This window comes from Camelus bactrianus, chromosome 20 (assembly GCF_048773025.1).
Source record: "Camelus bactrianus isolate YW-2024 breed Bactrian camel chromosome 20, ASM4877302v1, whole genome shotgun sequence".
In the NCBI taxonomy this organism is placed as follows: domain Eukaryota; kingdom Metazoa; phylum Chordata; class Mammalia; order Artiodactyla; family Camelidae; genus Camelus; species Camelus bactrianus.
This window is the reverse complement of record NC_133558.1, coordinates 15,104,310-15,121,541: the sequence shown is the minus strand read 5'-3', so window position 1 is coordinate 15,121,541 and position 17,232 is coordinate 15,104,310. Positions and strand designations below refer to the sequence as shown.

Here is a 17,232-nt window from a genome sequence, read left to right as displayed (position 1 = left end):
CACAGCAAATATGTTCCACCCCCTTGCACACAACCCTTGTCTGCTCTCCTCTGGGGTACTTCAAGCTTTTAAAAAATTGAATAAAAATAAAAGAAAACAACAAATAACTTCCTTCCTTCCTCTTTCCTTCTTTAGAAATTTCCATATGGCTAGAGTTTCTTTTAATATCTTTAGCCCCATTAAACCCAGTACTAGTTAATGGAAAAACAGCCACTCCCATTGCTGGAAAATGTAAAACTTAATTCACTATTAATGCTTTCAAGACACCAAGGGAAGAAAAAATCAAGGTTATTACTAGAAAGTCAGACAACTGCCTTTGTATTCATTCCAACAGCTGTTTGACATGCGCGGAGGCCAAGTAAGGAAAATTCAGGTAAATCCCTCAACGCAGCAGAGTTATCCAGGGGGCACAAAGGGGTTATGTGCTTGGGGGGGGGGGGGCAGTGCTACATTTACCCTTGAAAGGCAATTTTTAATGTGAAAAGTAAAGCTCCTTGTTTTACAGATATTAACACATATTTTTAGACACATAAAATGTGACCATTTGATGCCTGCTTTACACCAAAGAATCCATGACTAAATTAAGAGCCTTGCTCAGGGTCCCAACTGGCCAGTGACCCATCAAAATCAGAGGCCTGGCCCCTTTGTTAACGCCCTTAGCCCTCCCTTCCTACACCTCTGAGTCCACTTGCTGAAATTCCAAATAATATGTTTACCAGGGCAGTGATGCTACGTTGATCACACAGATTATCCATATCTATTCACCCCTCTGTACTCAAAAGTCATCCAATCGGCCTATTTAAGAATCAGATTTCAAAGATACAAGAAGTGGTGTCTGAGTGGTACAACAGATCTCTTCCTCCTCCATCTCAATAAATACCATTTTAGACAACCAAAGCAATCATTACTTAAAAAAGTCTTGTTTCTGACAAAATAGAAAAAAAAAAAATCAATGTAATTATATGAGATGTATCTTAGGCTTTAATTGTTAAGTATAGTGCCTTATCGACAGAGTTTCCCTGGATCTCAGTTTATGAGCTTTTACATTACTCAGATAACTTGCAGAGGAGAAAAAAAAAATCCATCATGTTACTTAAAAGAACTAAAGCAGCATTGTGTCCCAGTCATTACGGCCCTTGACGGCGCTCATAATGATGAATGCATCATTTTTCTTGCATGAAACTTCGGTAGCAAATAGCACAGCCAAGTCTTTTCCAGCACTGTTATTCTGTTTTAAAAAACACTGACATTTTCTTAAACAGACATAATTTACAATTTTAAGGAGCACAACAGTGCCTTGGTGTTCAAGGGCCAGAAAGCAAACAACACCCCTTTCAGTTCGATTTTTTTAAAAGGGAATCTCGTGCTTAGTGAGTTCACTACAGCTTAAGGCCAGAGAGACAGAGCCGAGGGAGAACAGAGCACCGCTGCCGCATGTGAAGGTCATGACTAACCAGTCACATTACAGTCAGGGTCAGAGCCAGGCGGAGCGCCAGGAATACGAGGAGCGCGGGAGAGCAGAGCGCGCCCGGCACGAGAGTCGGGGAGGCATCAGAGCTGTGCCATTCCCTCGTGGGGATAGAAGCGGTCCAAGATGCCCTTCTACCAGCCCCGTGAGGGAAGCAGCAGCCTCACAGATGCTCCTGCACATCAGATCCCTCAAGCAGGCTCCTCTGTAGATATCACACAAAGGGAACCTCACCAGTGTCAGTGTGCCTGGATCAATACCTGGAGCAGTGTTCGATTTCCAACGGGGTCAGCTCAGCCCAAGCAGACAAGTGGAAATCTGTTCAGGATGCTGCAGGTCTGCTGTCTGGACGAGACCTTAGAGGCTAAGGTTATGTGTAAAGTCTAAACCCCCCAAGGTGTTATGTCTAAGACAGCTGATGTGTTTTGTTGCCCTCAGTGAAGCTTTTCTTCCTATATTTCCTAATAATCTGTTACTAAACAGCTGTGTTTTATGGCTGGAGAAAAGGTCTGTGAAGGCATGGTGTACGCTTATGAATGCTCCTTGCAAACATATAATCTATATTTCAGTATTATGCATGTGTACATATCCTTGTGTATATATACAGGTGTGTACACACATACATCTCACACATCTCATTTCCCTATGAGGATATTTTCGCTTTATTTCTAGATGTACACGTGTTAATCTAACTTAAGACACCTAACAGGGGAGAGTGTATAGCTCAGTGGTAGAGTGTGTGCTTAGCATGCATGAGGTCCTGGGTTCAATCCCCAGTACCACCATTAAAAAATGACTAAACAAATAAACCTAATTACCTCACCCTCCCCCCCAAGAAGTCTAAAAAAATGAATAAATACATGTACCTAATAACCTTCCACTTCCCAAAAATAGTTTTAAAAAAAGGCACCAAACAGAAGTTCACAATCCAGAATGATGTTACCAACGTGCGGTATGTAGCGATTCATCTGTTTTGCCATCATCTATTAAGCCCCTACAGTGCTCCAGGCATTATCCCAGAACCTGAGTACACAGACTCGACCCCTTTCATCAAGACACTCATAGCCAAATGAACACATTACAACCACAAACACAATTCTAAACCCGTCTATGAAGTCCACCAAAATATGGAGGGGAATGGGCAGAGTGGTAGAATGAAGGAGGGGGTTGAATGGGCATGCATTAATAAAGAAGTCCCCTTGCAAGGATCTATTTTGGGTTTGGAAAGATGGGAGAGGGAAGTTTACCAGTTAGACAAAGGAAAGAGAAACACTAGGCAGAGAGACAGGCTAAGGTGACAACTTCCTGCTCACCTGGTTCAGGTAAAATGTAAAAGTGCAAGGCCTCCAGGGTTGGAAAGCCAGGCAGGATAGGCAGACAGGAAATAACATGCCAGGACATGCCCAGGGCTACAAGGTGAGCCGGCTGTCTTGTATCCTAGATAGCATTACCCAAGTGTCTGGAAATCAGTACCATAGATATTTAGTAGGTTAAACCTGAAAAGGGATTCCATGATAAACTGCATTAAGAAAATTCTGAACTGAACCAGTTTCTTCACTGTAGGATTCTTCAGAATCAGCTCTGATATAAAAGCACATGTAAAAACACATTACTATATATAAAATAGTTAAATAGCAAGCATCTACTGTACAGCACAAGGAACTATATTCAATTTCTTCTAATAACATATAATGGGAAAGCATCTGAAGAGAAAAAATATATATACATGTATGTATATGCATAATGTAATCACTTTGCTGTACACCTGAAACTAACATTGTAAATCAACTGCACTTCAATAAAAAAAAAAAAAGCACATGGAATCCCCAAGAGGGGGGTTCAGGACATCAGTTGTTTTTTTTTTAAAGACAGATTCAGCCATTTATTTATTTGCTAAAGTTCCTCTCTGATTCCCAGCCCTTTAGGAAATGCTGATAGAAATGTTGGATGAACAGTGAAATGATTTAAACCACAGAGCAAAAGAAAGACCTTATCAGTCTGTACTCTTGACAGTTTGGACACTATCCTCTGGTGATGACGTGAACAGGACTAGGCCTGGTGGCAGGGAACTAATTAAGCAGCTATTGGTGATCAAGAATAAGGTCCTCATCTATGGCAGAAGGAGTGGAGAGGGAAACAGAGAATAGTTTCAGGAAGTAACAGATTGTCGCATCATCCTTACCCAGTGACTGAGCTGTGAGTTAGAACACCGTAACATGCCCCAAATGTATCCTGAAGGGCAATGATACAATTAAGACACCGTTAGTCTGTCCTTTGTCAACTCTTCTCCTGGAAAAATCAGATTTGGGGCCAAGAAAGCCCATCTCATATTATTCCCCCCAAAGTTAAGAGTAGGAAGAGCATGACAGGGGAATAACCGTCTTTTCCTGTTTTGGTGCAGAAACCAATGAGCCCAGACAAGAGCAGAACCGTGAGGCTGGTGTCCACGGAGTCCAAAGAACAGGTCACCGCACCTGAGAGGTCAGCGGAGAAACCCTCTAGCGTAAACGTCGAGTCACCAAAAGCCACCAAATCCAGAGCAGAATGGATGAGGGCACAGAGAGGTGGGAAAGCTCAATGGAAAACCAGGAGTATCCAAGTCATGTAACAAAAGAGGCAAATGAGAGATCAGATCCACTGCTCTGCAGCCAGAGGTGAAAAGCAGAAAGAGGATTGCGTATTTCCTGTGTATCCACCTTGACAAAAGGTGAATCTGCTCTCAGTGCGCGTAACTTCCAAACATCTTCCGGTATCTCGAACGTAGAGAAAGTCCCTCAAATCACCAAGGACAAGGAGAGGCTTTGGAGTGTGCAATTTGTAAGAGGCTGCGGAGAGAGAGGTGGGAAAAAACCTCTAAGGACAGATTTTAGGAATGTCCATAAAATGAACGCAAGCAAGGGATGCTTCCTCCCACACACGCTGCTCACTGCATCAGCCCTTTTCTTTTTTTAATCCCCAAAATGTGCTCCCCACTCAAAATTCAGAAATCTTGCAAGAGATAGCCTGACTACTTGTTTTCTGATTTGCAAGGTCTATGGAAACCTTCATACACATTTTGCAGATTTATCCGAACCAAGTTGTCAGTCAGAAACCCTGATCTCGAAGGCATTCGGCACACATCAAGTTATCTTGCCCTTTTCTTCAGGGATTTCTACTCTTTTCCTGCTGCCTGGATGGGTCCATTTGATCTGAGGGCCTTGTGGACCCGTAAGCAGTGTCTCACTTTCCCTTCCTCGCTGGAGGTCTATCTCTTGCCTGTAAAGATTACGGGGAATTTGAATTGAAATGAGAATTTCAAAAGTGGCGGAAGCTGCTCCGAGCCGGAGCTGTTCGTGGGAACGTCAGTCCTGAATAAGATCCCGGATCAAAGCCACAGTCTGTGTTCCATGGGAGCTTTTGGAAACTATTTAGAATAAAACAAGTGGAGGAAAACTTCGCTTTGTGCCGAACTGCAGGCCTCTGATTAAGCTCACATCAAGGCAAGGCCGTCAAGTTTTACAGTGAGCCCGGATGCTGGGCCAAGAGTTGCAGTCTTTTTGATTATATGTAGTTTTTTAATCCTTTCCTTCCCAAAGGGAATGAGGCTGCCTACCAAAAAGTCACACCTGATCCTCTCGGTTCCCTTTGAAAATGCTCACTTGCCCAGCCTATGTTGCTGTCATCTATGGAAGCTGCATAATGACGCAGTTTGGGATGAGGAAAGCGGGTTTAGGAATGAGTTAAACTAGGAGAAAATGCTTCTAAATTGAGTTTGGGCATCACCCACGAAGGGAGCACAAAAGAAGGGAAGATGTAAGGGAGAGATTTAACCAAGAGCCCATGCGACTGGCGACTCTGCCCCTTTGTTTCTATTGGTCAATTGCTTGCAAGAGGTTTTCTCCACTACAGTAAGCTGGGGGGTCTTCTCACCTGGATCTTAGCGAATCCAAGAAGGCTACTGGAAGCATTCTTCCTCAGTGTCTTCCAGATTCAATGTAGACTATAAAACCCAACACGTTCGGTTCTGCTGTACTGCGGATTTGGGTAACTAAAATTAGTGACTCATTCTGTAATACAGTTTTCTAAGTAGAACAATGTTAGTGAAATGCAGAAGTCAGCTTGGTTTATATGGGATTCCTGCTCTCCCCACCCCCAGGCATGAATGGGTACAAAATAGGAGAAGTAGAATTATAACCTTCAGGAGGAAAGGAAAAAAAAATCAGTTCAGCCATTACAGTACTGTACTTGGAGGAATCTGAAAGGCGAGGCCAGTCTTCTGGGCTCTTACTTCAAGCTGCCTTGGAACGCCTACCCCTCTTGCCCATTTTCTTGTCAGCCCCACCACCCCAGACCCCTCCACACCCATTAATGCTGCTCTCGTTACAGTGTTGCCAGATTTCTTCTGTAATGGTTTTGCTTAGTTTTAATATCCATGGTGGCAGCTTTCAGCAACGCTGAGCTTCTGCCTAGGCCATCTAAATGAACACCCCAGGAATAAACCATTATTCTGTTTTTTTAGTGCTTTGATTACAAAGATCTGCTGGACAGTCTCTTTCCCTGAACTCCATTTTTTTTAATGTGCATTTTTTTTTAGGAACAAACATTGTGTTACAGAAGAAATGGCTGTATTCTCTTTCTACTTATTTCTCATCATCACCTTTACATTCATTGCCATTGAAATCATCAATAACCACACATTTAGAGTGACTGCTATATATCAGCTACTATGCTAAGCATCTTACTGATCTGATTTCATAGGATCCTTATATGTCAACCTCATGAAGGAATCAGAAATCTGAAGGAGTTTCTTCCAGATCATTCTGCTTGATCAATGGTAAACCCAGGATTCAGATTAGGCCAGGGGACGACTGTGTTCTAAATTATCCACAGGGAGCAGTATCACCTTCGGATGTGGATAAAGGGTAAAACTCAGGGGAAGACAAATTCTGAACCTAGAATACTTTATTGCTACTCCAAATGGGATCTGTCTCCTGGCAGCATCAGTGTCACCTCAGAATCTGTTAAAAATGCAAATTCTCAGGTACCACCCAGACCTACGAATGCCAATTTTATTATCTTGCTCAGTTCTTAATCTGAACCTTGGAAACATGAGAGGACGTGTGGTTGTTTTCGGGAGTCATGAATCCAAAAGAGCAGCGGGCATCACCTATACAATAAATATGCGTCTTGAGAATTTAATTTGTATAAAAGTATAAAAATACCTTTCAGCCATTTAATGTATGTATATGTGTGTGTGTGTGTGTGTATGTGTGTGTGTGTGTGTGTGTGTGTGTGTGTGTGTGTGTGTGTGTGTGTGTGTGTGTGTATCAGTAGTAGTTCTGGGTCCAAATGTTTTTCTATTGCTGTATATACTTTCTCATGTAACAGATACTAGCAGTTTTAGTATATGAAGACCCATGGAAATTTTTTTTTTAATTAAAAATAATCTTTAGAGTTAAAAAGATAGGGAGCAACTAATATGTTTCAAACTCCCATCTAATGCTGAATTTCCTGTTCCATATACTTGTCAAGTGGTCATTAGTTTGCGTCTGAGGACTGCTACTGAAAAGAATCTTATTTCTCATCAGGCAGTTCATTATTTTTAGACAATTTAATTTTTTAAAGTTCTTTCAATATTGAGTTTAATCATACCTCATTATACTAATTTCACTTCTAGAGCTAAAGAAAATGAGGAGCCCAATCTCTTATCGTGTCTTCAAATATTTGAAGACATAACATATCTTCTCTGGCCTAAACATCATAATTAGCTCTTTGAACTATTATTCATTCAACATAATTTCCAGATCCTTTTGTCTCTTTAAAATATAGTCCCCAAAAGACAGCTCAATAGGTGAAATGGGATCTTTACCAGGACAGATAAAGCTGTTTTCTTCCTTGTTTGAGGTGATACATGTCTATAAAGGCAAAGTGACTTACAATTTTGGGTATTTCTCTGAAACCTAAAAATCAACCAAATAGGCAGACCTTTTTACTTTAACTGCTCTAAGTCAGATCCTCAACATCCTTCCACTTGGTTTGATTTTTTTTTTTAAACCTAAACTTAGGACTTTGACATCGGTCCCTGTATTTTTCACACTGGGTCTATTTCACGTGGGTCTATTATTTTAAAACAGAAATACTCATTCCATTTTGATCCTGACCCCAGGTATTAGCTCTCTCCAAACTTCTTGTTCCTTGAAAAAGAAAAATGAAATGACTTCCTATTAATGCATTTTTGTTAAGCCCTTCCAGTGACTGACTATTTTCTCAACACCCACAAACAAGTTGTGTAAGTAATCCACTCTAGGATTTGTCAGGAATCAGACAGAAGATCACTAACCGTAAAGGCCTGATCGCCAGGTCCTTACCATTTAGATGCCAGGCAGCTGGCACTGGACCCGTTCTTTATAACTCCTCAAAGATTCTGAGTAATGGCCCTACGATAACATCTGGAAATTATTTCAGTCTCCTGGAATAATCTAAGCCTGAAGACAGGAACTCATTTAAAGCAAATAGATGTCTCCTAAGTATCTCTCTCATCTATCTTTGGATCCAATCCCCTTTTTACCATCTCTGTTCTGCCCATTTTCAATTTGAAGATCATTCTTTTGTGAAGACACAAGAAAAATCACTGTATACTCTGTTTCACTGCGTCACTTATTAATATTATATAACATGCCCTTTGCTTACATTCTCTTTGCTCTAAATATACATTACAGAGTGTCTTCAGTTATCCTTAAAATGTTTGTGCATTCCTTGCCTTTTTCCTTCTTGAAATTATTCATGCTGCACTGTGCCATGTCTCCTTACCCATCCTGGGCCGTAGGCCCCCTTCTGCATATGTTGCCTCATTCCTAAAGCACCTCTTCATCCAACTAAACTAAGATTACAATTGGGGAGAGGGGAGTATTTTAAACTTAAATGTCAACCAAATATCCCTGATCTTTCCACTTTAATTCCTATAAAGATGAATCCTCAATGTCTGCCCACAGGCACTTCATGTCAACACATCCAAGATGGAAGCAGTTGTCTGTTTCTCCATCACAGTTCACTGTCTTGCAATCCTTATCCGAGTTAATGGCACCAGAATCTAACTGGTCACCCAGGGCAGAAACCAGGAGTGATGCCTTGACTCTTGTTTCCCCTGGTGCTCTACATTCAACCACTCAGCAAATTCTCCCAATGAATCCCTTCACATTTCTCTCAAATACATCCTTTCCCCTCCAGTTTCTCTGCCACTGAGTTAGTTCAAGTCTAATAGCACCCTTTTTTCTTAAATGTTGCAATCAACTTTTGGTGATGTGTCCAATTCCAGATTAATTCCTCTATAAAGTCTCCTCCATTATCAATATAATAATCTTCCTAACACAGATACTGGATATGGATGGATGGTATCTACACTGCTCAAAATCTATAAATGGCATCTCACTGGATACAGGTTAACATCCAAGGTGGATTTTACCTTTGCCTTGAATCTCCACCCACCTGACATCTCAGCAAAAATGTTCTCCTTCTTCAAAATTTAGGTAAATTCCCCCCAATCTCTTAACTTTTTTTTAAATGATCCATCAAGACTTAATCTGCTACTCCTTCCTTTCTCCATCAGTGGACCATGGAGATGCATCTATTATACTATTTATTAAACTCGATGGTACGTATTTATTTGTATTTCCATTTCTGGCATAGGCTATGTGATCATGGGAGGTAGGATCATGGCTTGTTCATGTCTCAATCCACTCCCTCATACACGTATACCAGTGCAGTAGGCAAAATAATGTCCTCCTCTAAAAAAAGATATCTACATTTTAATCCCCCAAACCTGTGATTATGTCATGTGGCAAAAAGCAATTAAGGTTGCTAATCATCGGACTTTATGAAAAGGGAGATTATTCTGCATTATCTCATAAACCCAAAGCAATCACAAGGGTCAATATCAATCTGGACCTCCCATGTGGTCCACAAGAAAGAAAGGAAATGGTGGTTTAAGCCTAGGAAGGATGTTCCCTTGTTTGTGCTCTCACTCTTGTTCTCTGCTACACACACACACACACACACACACACACACACACACACACACACACACAAACCAGTCTGTGAGAAGGAAGACAGGCAGTAAGAAAGGGAAATGAATGAATGTGTCTGGTCACTAATTTGAGACTTTCAGTCCCTTCAGGATCTGAGGTCTATCTGAGGTGTGGCTCTGACTCCTAACCCTCCCCAGGCTCAATTTTGTGACTAGACCAGGATCGTGTATCCACATCTCCTATTTTGCTTAAATCATTTGAAATTAGGTTTATGTTTCTTGCAACTCAAAGAGTCCTGACAAATATAAACTATCATCATATAAGTCAGGGTAATTACAAAAAAAAAATCCAGGTGATTCACAAAACCTGGGTCACAACACCCGGAGACAGGTAAAGTTACTCCTTATAATGGTCAAACAGCGTGATCTCTACCTAAGCAAGGACTGTTTTGTTGATTGTTGGAATGGCCTGGAAGGTCTTCAGAGAAAGCTAATGAATGCTTTTCATTGTTGCATGTCCACAATTAGCCTTCCTTAGCCTACAGCACTGGTTTTTAAAATGTGGGCTCTGACCAGCAGTATCACCTGGAGACATAAAAGCATCAAACATTCTCACGCTCCACTCCAGACCTATCTCAGCAGAAATTCGGGGAGTGGGGCCAAATCCACTGAGATTTAACAAGTCATCCAGGTGATTCAAGTGCTTCCTAAGGTTTGAGACCCTCTATCCTGCATGCGAACCATACCATTGATTTTTTGTGTTGGTTGGTTGGTTTGTGTTATTTTTTTGCATTTAGTTTTGTTCAAAATACTGACACGAGATACGTGATGAATTCATGAAATATCAACCTCCCTTACAGCAGAGCTGTGAAATCTCTACCCAGCAACCAGGAAAGCATTAACATAAACTTCACAAGTAAGTTGGATTTCAGGTGGATTTTTTGCCTACCTTCTATAATTTTCAGTCTGATAAAGCATATACTTCATGTAATAAAAAGCATTTTAGAGATTAAAGCACTATTAGCATGCTGAATATACATACACAACTTTTTATTGAGATTAAGGAAAATCCAGTATTTTTCAGGCAGATTTCACATCAACTTGTTCTCTTATAAATTTCATTGTGGTTTTTTTCATTTCCTTAGAATTTCCTAAGAATTAAAAATATTTATTCCATGACTTGAGTTCACTATAAGAGAGAATGCCCTATATTAAAGTTGCAATTCTGGGAGAAATAGTTATTTGCCATGTATGCTGAGAATTCTTGGCTCTGGGCATCCAAGTTTTCAATGTGGCTGACTACTTAACCCCACTACCTCAGTGGGGGGCACTTGTTATAATAGGTAGGTTAAGTGGGCATGACTCTTCCAAAGTTTCTAGGTAGAATAGTGTTTGTTTTCCTTTGGGCTAAGGACTTAATTTATTACCTAGTTTTGCACTAACTTCATGGATCTACAACCTGGGATAGGAAAGAGAAAAAGTGATTATATTCAGTGAAATGGACAAATATACCAGAACAAGAAATCCTGTTAAAATGTGGGATGTATTCCCCAAGGCAAGCAATGCTATAATTATCATAATATACTACTTCTCTCATATTGCTGTGAAGTATAAAACACAGCAACTTACCTACCTTTAATTAGCTGTATTTAGTATTTTTATGGCCACTGAACGTGGTGCTCAGATTACCATATATTAGCATATAATTTGCATACATACCTCAAGGTATTTGGTTTTATTGCTATTACCTTTTGTGGCCCTATTTCAGTAATGGTGCTAATGGAATATAAAAAAGAGATTTCTGACTTAATTCACTTTACAGTCTTGGGAGTTTTACAATGGTAAGTTCCATGTTTAATATAATGCCTAAAAAAATGTCTGTGCCTTCTTAAAGTGGTCAATCGGCCTGTGTACTTATCTGGCAAATGTGACAGGTTTCCCAGTGAAGGCATTCACTTTCATTTGGAGCTCAGTAAAGACATATTTTATAAGGCTTGGGGTAAACTGTTTCACGTTTGCTTAGAAGAAAGTTGCACACACGATTTAGTGAATCCTACCAGTCTACCAGCAGCTAAAGGCCCAGAGAGAGAAAAAATAACAGCTGCAGAGACAGAATTTGGAGAAAGGTCAGAGGTCAGTGTCTGCATCTGCATTCACTGGGAGACAGAGAGGGAAAATAAAGGGTCTCTCTTTGTTGAGAGTCAGCACTATTTGAGAAAAGTGCAGATACCGACTTAATTACCAATGTTCCCTTTTGCCCTAGGGTGCTGCAGCGGGCTATAAATCAATACCTAAGGTCACATTGCTAAAAGCATGAAAAAAATCAGTCTTTCTTGCACTTGGGAGCATTGTTTTGTGCTTCTTCCTTAGTGTTACTCGCATTCGATACCAGAGAGAAACAGAGGGCTGGAGTCAAGGCAGAGGGCATCAGAATTATGAAAGCTGATGTGAGAAGCAGGCCTTTTGAACTTCAGGCAACTCTTGAACTGTGTCAAATCTCCTATCGTTATTCGATGTTTGTTGTTGATTCGCTTATTTTTAATCCCTTCACCCAATCCTTAAGCCTAACTGCAATAAATAAAGTTTACTGTCAATTATGTGCCAATTTGGAAATAAAGCTAACCATTTTTTTTTTCAATTCAAAAATAATTTCAGAGTAATGTGTTTGGGACTACTGATACATTTTTATTCATCTTTCTTTCAACCAGCTATGCAAATTCTTACATCAGATTTTGATAAGTAGGAGAATGTTATTCTGTTTTTTAAAAACTGTCTTTGTTAACCTAGAGAGACTACAATACCTAGAAGAGAAAGCATGACATTTGTAACATGCAAAATGAAAAATGGTCATTTCAAGGTAAGAGTGTCTTAACATAACTCATTTTGATGGTCAAAAAAGGACTCCCTTCTTGCTTTATTGCATCAAAGGGACTCTATTTGAGAGGCAGCTCAGGTTTGGTTCACAGGACAATATGACCATATTTGAATGGGATGACCACATCAGGATTTTGATTATTGCAGTAATTTATGTGGTCATCACGGATCAGAGCAACCATGAAGCAGGGTGATTTGGTTGTTAACACAAAAGAAATACCTACATTGATTATGCTGGAGGTGGGGAGGTATGAATCACATCTTAGATCTAACATCTTTAAATACTGAAGTTTTACAGTTTAGTCTACACACTTAGAGTATTTGTAACAGTTTAATTTTCAATGTGCATTCTATACCTTAAAGAGTTTTTGGAAGTAGATAAGGTGCAGATTACGGATATGTGAAAATAATAGCAATAATTCCTGTAAAACATCCATTTTTTCTTTATAAAGACTTCTTCCCCAAAGCACTCTTTCCAGAACTGTTTAATCTGGTCCACCTTTCTGTCTCACTTGTACCATCTACACTGGTCCTTATGTAAAGTACATTCTTCTACAGATCTCCAAGTTAAAGAACTCTATAATATGTATAAATGTCATCTGATTGGTCTTTCACAGAATCATACTATTTTGAACAAGAATATTAGAAGTCATCTGGTTGAACAGTTGTTTTTTTTTTTTTTTTTTAATTAGTGAAAAAATAGAGAGGCCATCTCATTTTGCTGTGAGGACTCAGTTGAAAAGAACAGTGCAGTTTAGTAACTAATTTGGGTGCAGGGGAATTTTCCAATAAGTAAGACGTCCTACTCAATGCCTTGCTGTAGGGCCACAAATATTTACTTATCTAATTAGGTTTACAAAGAGGCTCACTGATAATGCAAAATCTGCTACCTTTCCCAGAGTGGACAAAAAGGAGATAAAACTTAAAATGAAATGATAGCATATAGTGGCAACTTGTATCTTCCTTGACTTCACAATCAGAGAAACAGGAAGTTAAAAGAAGAGATTCATTTGCTATTCGTTCATGAAAATGGGAGACTGATGTAAAAGGCGGTTCCTTCTGTTGCCACAGAGAGTTCTCGAGAATGAACACACATCTTATTATAACTGCTCAGATTATAAAACACAAGTCATAATTGAAGGTAGTGTCTATTCTAAACACTGAGGGCAATCTGCCCTGGCATCTCGCTATCCATCCTGCCTTCAGGGAGCCATTGAGCATATGCACACTGCATCAGCCAGAGCCTGCCAGCATCTAATGTCTCTCTAGGGTTTCACCATTACCCGATTTGAATGCTGAGAAGATGCTCATAATTGCTTATTATGACATTAGACAAGAGAATTCAAGTCCCATTTGACTGTAATGAGCTTGTGGATTCTCTCTTTTGTGGGTCCGATCACACACAGAATGGAACGTAAGGCATCTATACTGAAAGAGAATTACACTTCAACAGCGGAGCATGAGGCTTGGACCCCTGTTCATTTTAATTTTTTTTCCTGTTACTTTCCACAGCCTATTTGATAGAAACAAAAATAGTATCAATTATAAAATCTTTCAGCAAAGACCCTCAAACTTCTTTCATAACTGGAATTTATTTCCCCAGGTTTCCTCTGAAACAATTCAGACATACTGTCTCTACACTGCAGGTGAGCAAATTATATGGTAAAAACAAAATTATTTCTTTAAGATGATGTACGGAGTAAAAGGACAGAATCAGTCCGTTTTCCATGCAGCATAAAACAATAAAAAGAACTATGTACATCATGAGCAGGTGTAACCCCTACTTAGAATTGAATTAGAATTGAAAACCTCTACTTAGAATTTGGTGAAACACCTCTGTGATTATTTCAGTAAGGAACATGTTTAAGAAATTACCAGCCTATCTGATTTTCACCACATGGAAAGTCAAAGAAGGCCTATAAAGATGACACAGAACATGGCTACAAAAAAGGGGTAAAAAGAGTGACTGGACTGAATTTGATTTCTAAGTGGAAGAACGAGGAACCACTGGATGTGCCTGGGATTTCATCGTTCTGCGGTTTGACAGAGCATCCGTGCGTCCTGCTTCCTCACAGTAGTAACCAGATGGCGGAAGGAGGCAAACAATGATGACCTGGATTCTAACAGAAAGCACATGGAGCCCCCAGGGCTTTCCATTCAAAGCTACAGCTGGAATTGTAACGTGGAAGTCCAGCGGTAGGTGTTACAGCCAAGCAGCTCGGGAAGCACGGGGGTGTTCATGATCAAGTCTGCAGGCAGGTGTAATACTAATGTCGTGCTCAATGGAAGTGGGTTTTTTTTTCCCATGATAAATTTTAAACGCAGTTGCAGCCATTCTGAAAATAGCACTAAATTTCCTCCATCTCAGGCTGGCTCTGAGTTATTAAGTCAAATTATCTGGCTGCCAGAAGAGAAAAGCTGTGAGTTGGGCTTCACTTTTTGAGGGAACTTTAAAAGCATTTTAAAAAGAATATATGTAACATGTTTCTCTCTCTCTCCTACAAATGTCAGCAGGGACTTTTCACTCCTGAAGAGAAAAATTTGGTGCAAAAGTAAAATAACTGGACCAGAAATGGAATAAAGTTCTAATTTTTTAATCTGTCGCAAAGAACTGGGTAGCCTTAGGCAAACCATGTGATCTCTTAATTTGGTTTGATTCATATGAAGCAGCCTGCATTCAAGTTCAACAGAATGTTTACTGATATGTAGCTTTAGAATGCTAGGTTGAATCAACTGCAAAGTTACTTCTTCGTAATTTCCTTATTTTTCAAAAAAAACCAAAAAACAAAAAAACAAAAAAAGACAAACCAACCGGCATCAGTATGAGTGTCAATTATCTGCGAGGCACTAAAATGCTAGAAATACAAAGAATAAATGGAATAAACTCTATTTATTAGGAGTTCAAAATCTGTAAGGGAACTTTTTGCTCCCCCAGCCTCCCAGATTACACCATACCTGCAATATAGACTTCACAAAGCTGTTATGCCTGCAAAGGGCGTCTGGTCCTCTCCATTTATCAGTAATCAATTTCCAAGTCCATGAACATCTCTCAATCCCCATTTTCTCACCCCCACAATAGAAATAATAGCAGGAGCTAGCTCAAATGGTTGCATGAAGCTAACACAATATATTCAAATAAAATAATTAGTGCCATGCCGGACCGAGAGTAAGTGCCAGATAAATGTTAAATATTAATTACTCTTATAGTCATAAAAGGTAGAATGTTGCAATAATGTATAGAGGAATACATAAAATACTCTTTAATAAAAATATAAAGGATTTACATATTCTGTCATTATAAATAAGATAATGGAAATTGTTATGGGCTGAATTGTGCCCGGCCCTTTAAATGAATGTGTTAAAGCCTTATCTCCCAGTACTTCAGAATGTGACTGTATTTGGAAATATGACCTTTAAGGAGGTAATTAAGATTAAATGAGGTTATAGTCCTAACCCAACCGGACTGATGTCCTTAGAAGAGAAAATTTGGACAGAGGCAGAGACACCAGGGAGGCGAACGCGCAGCAAAAAGACCAGGTGAGGACGCAGCAGGGAGACAGCCATCTGCAGGCCGCGGGGAGAGGCCCCAGGAGAAACCAAACCTGCCAGCGCCTTGACCTTGGACTTCCTACCTCCAGAACTGTGAGACAATTCATTTCTGTTGCTTAAGCCCTCCCGTCTGTGGTATTTTGTTTTGGGATCCTGAGCAAACTAATAGAAAAATGAAAGTACTTTAAATAACATAAATAAATGTTCACACAACAATGATTCAAAAGATACACACAGGTTGTCTTCCCTTTTAGCTTCTGAGCACGTGTACTTATAAAAAATTAGTAGTACTAAATAAAAATAACCTTTGTACAGAGTAAAGAAATAGTCAAACAACTCAAGAGCATAAAATAAAAAAACGTTTCCCCTCTTCTATTTGAAATGGATAGATGAGGTTATCAATACATTTCTGGGCAAAATGTGTGCAACAGGAACCCTTTATTTGATACACAGATGACCACTAGTTCACATACCCTCAAGGGTGCACAACAATGCATCCAGGGTCCTCACTCATCCATTGTCACCACCAAAGGGGAACACCCACATCATTCCAGAGACCTGAGCCGGCTACAAGAGGTCATCCACACTGGTTTTTCGGGTGGACCGTGTGAGACAACAGCCAACACAGAGACTCATGCACAGGATGGCTCAACATATATCTGTCTGTTAATTTGAAATGCCTGACTAATGACGCCTCAGCTACTAACTTTTATAAAACCAGATGCTCGTGGTTTCACTGAATATAATGAAGGCTAATTTGTGGTCAGGTCTGCATGTATGCAGCTAGAAGTGCAACAGTATTTCTGTTAGTACCAGGGATTTTGCTAAACACACCTCAAGTCTTCTTGTTTATTTAGTTCACTTGATACAGCTTTCTCCTTGCACTAACTCAGGGCCAAATACAGAATTTGCTCTTACTATTTTGCTGCTCTGCAAGTGTCAGGGAATCTAAAAACAAGGATTAACTTTACATATATAATTTACCATAAAATCTATGGGCCAATGCAATTATCTAGATCCATTTACAATTTTCCTCAAATTCCTGAAGATTCTCTGCAGCTTCCTAAGAAACAGAAGAAAGGAAAACGAAATATGGAGTGTTTGTTTCCCGTCACAGTTCCCGCACAAAGTGACAGTATTACACTGAGCAAGTTGTTTCTTCTTTCTTCCCTGTTTGTAAATGAGAATAATACTGACTCTGATTTCTAATAATGAACTATGATTTCTTTTGATTCCATGTATCGGTGGGCTGGTTCTTTTGCTTGCTTACCTTGTCTGGGCACTCTCAGAAAGCTGTGTTCAGCTGGTGGGTCCTCTGGGGACCGGACTGGGCTCACCT

General features: G+C 39.9%; 1 protein-coding gene across 5 annotated transcripts in view; it reads right to left on the bottom strand.

Moving 5' to 3' along the window:
* Positions 1-17,232, bottom strand: part of LOC105084198 (uncharacterized) — a 987,172-nt gene that overhangs the window by 188,803 nt on the left and 781,137 nt on the right. Inside the window, exon 1 of one of the 5 annotated variants that reach the window (XM_074348174.1) lies at positions 5,378-17,230. The exons of the other annotated variants lie outside the window; for them this stretch is intronic. The gene's annotated coding sequence lies outside the window, so the exon portion shown is untranslated. Of the gene's footprint in view, positions 1-5,377; positions 17,231-17,232 lie in introns of those variants that run through there. 5 annotated transcript variants of the gene reach the window in all.